The 2,536-nt window shown below is 52.3% G+C and overlaps 1 pseudogene; it reads left to right on the top strand.

Moving 5' to 3' along the window:
* The first annotated feature begins 613 nt into the window (after nucleotides 1-613).
* LOC126420126 (5S ribosomal RNA) lies at nucleotides 614-731 on the top strand (annotated as a pseudogene).
* The last annotated feature ends 1,805 nt before the right edge of the window (nucleotides 732-2,536 follow it).

The following is a 2,536-nucleotide window of genomic DNA, read 5'->3' as shown; positions in this document are numbered from 1 at the left end:
CTAGCAGGGTCTCAGCAAAGCTATGGACGCGATTCGCTGCCACCGACACCTTTGCACCAGCCTGTCACCGCCTCCCACCTGGCGTCCTCCATTAGTGGACACTCAGTTTCTGCACCTAGAGAATCGATAAATTGTTTCGTCAGTCACTGACTGTATACACCTTCTACACCTCTCCTCCAGAGAACGTGTGGTATCGATACCACGCCACCGGCGTCTTTACGTTGGCAACGGAACTGCAAGCTTCCGTCAGAGATCGACAGAGGTCGCGTTGCAGCCACTCAGCCCAGTCGCACTTGCAGCCTCTTAGCTACGAGACGCAGGTGTAGCCTAATCGCAGCACCGACTCCTAATTCTTGTTGACATCCTGATAGCTGGACTCTGTTTCTTGCGGCCTTATGTTCATTGAACTGTGGTACACTTGGGGAAGTACAAATTACGTAAATCTTCTGTTTGAGATGTTAACTTGTTGTGCTCCTATCCAGCTTTCCTACGACGACAGCTGCCGCATCACTCTGTGTACCATCTCTCTTTACCACAGTTTATGAAGTCGTACACAACAGAACCACTTGCCCACAGCCACCCACACCATTACAGCCACCCTCTACTTGTAATAGCCAACGGCCTAGCTGCAGTGGTACCACAGGTTCCCATCAGATCACCTGAGTTAAGCACTGTTGGGCTGGGTTAGCACTTGGATGGGTGACCATCAGGTCTACCGAGCGCTGTTGGGAAGCAGGGTGCACTCAGTCCTTGTAAGGCAAACTGATGAGCTACCTGATTGAGAAGTAGCGGCTTCGGTCTCGTTATATGACACACGGCCGGGAGAGCGGTGTGCTGACCACATGCCCCTCCATATACGCATCCAGTGACACCTGTGGCCGGCCGCTGTGGCCGAGCGGTTCTAGGCCCTTCAATCCGGAACTGCGCTGCTGCTACGGTCGCGGGTTCGAATCCTGCCTCGGGCATGGATGTGTGTGATGTCTTTACGTTAGTTAGGTTTAAGTAGTTCTAAGTCTAGGGGACTGATGACCTCAGATGATTAGTTCCATAGTGCTTAGAGCCGTTTGAACCATTTGACACCTGTGGGCTGAGGATGAGACGGGGGCCGGTTGTTACCGTTGGACATTCAAAGGCCTGTTCGGGCGGAGAGGTACGGAGTGTACTTGTAGTGCTAAGCCTAAACGGAAGATCCAACGAAGAGATTTTCTCACTTAGCAGATGACATTGAGGATCTACAGCTGTGGCCCCTCGCCGCAGTCGACTGGCTGCAGCTGTGCCTGCCGACGGGAGGGTTGTTTCTTCAGATCGCGAGGCAGCAGCACAGGCCGACAGGCCCACTCATACAGTGCCCCGGCAACGGGCGTTCCCCGGGCCAGTGCCGGGTGGGCTGTGTGGTCGCTTTTAATTACCGCCTGCCGGGGACCAGGCCGCCCTGCGTGGGCCGCACTGACTAACGGCTCCAGAGCGGCAGTCTATGACGGCATCGGCAGCGGCAGCAGCAGCGGACCCCTAAATTGCACCCGGTCACGACGTTATGTGGGACACGCCTCGTACACGTCGTTACTTTAATATTTACCTCTCATTGATCATAGCGAAGCTTTAACGCTGCTATAAGTCTGTTCCGTGGCCCATAAACAATCGAATAAGGAACTCACTACGCAGGTCATTGCTCCAGTTATTATCGGGTCGGACGAATACACCAATTGAGAACACGTTTACCTAATACGTCGAGGTATAAACTGCCTTTCTTTCCTGTTGCTGTGGAATTTCGTGGCATCTCTCGGTATAGCTCATCAGAAAGGAAAAAAAAAAACACGTTTTGGACAGAATGACGCTGGGGAAAGACCTGACGTGCTCCGTTTCACAGGAATCCCACCGGCTCTCTATTTAAATGATTTAGGGCAACTGCAGAAAACTCGGTTGGGATTGTTGGGTGGGGATCCGAATCCAGCTGCTCCAAAATAGCACAGCAGTCTCTCTCTCACTTCGCTGTCCCCTTCGATGACCACTGAGTCCAGTAGTCTGGATTGAGTCGTAAGGCAGTAAGGAACCTTCGATGACCACTGAGTCCAGTAGTCTGGATTGAGTCGTAAGGCAGTAAGGAAAAAGCGGTGCTCCCGGCATTCCCACTTTTAACACTGCCTTCAAATACTTCCATCATTGGCCACTGAGTATTCACTTTCTTCTTCTTTTTCCTGGTCTTACTCCGTGTCCTAACGGGAACGCACAGCCCCCACCCCCCTCATCCAGTACGAAAGTTGTGCACCCGATATGACTACGTCTAGTGTTATCTCCATGGAAGTGTGGGAACTTTTTCCAAATGTTGACTTGATTCTCGTAACTGAGCCTGGTATTCTCCTAGTCGGATGGAGAAAACCGCCTGAATACCACATCCTGGGGCGCTGGCGCACCAGGCTTCGTCGTCTATCCGCCGAACGCACACGATACCTGGCCAACGAGTATCACCGAATTTCCGTAAGGGACGTGCTATGACATGCTGTTACCAGGCAGGGTTTCCACTACATGTTTTGTAAAC

This window comes from Schistocerca serialis, chromosome 9 (genome assembly GCF_023864345.2).
Source record: "Schistocerca serialis cubense isolate TAMUIC-IGC-003099 chromosome 9, iqSchSeri2.2, whole genome shotgun sequence".
Lineage (NCBI taxonomy): Eukaryota > Metazoa > Arthropoda > Insecta > Orthoptera > Acrididae > Schistocerca > Schistocerca serialis.
The sequence above is the reverse complement of the archived record's forward strand: the minus strand, read 5'-3'. Positions and strand labels throughout refer to the sequence as shown.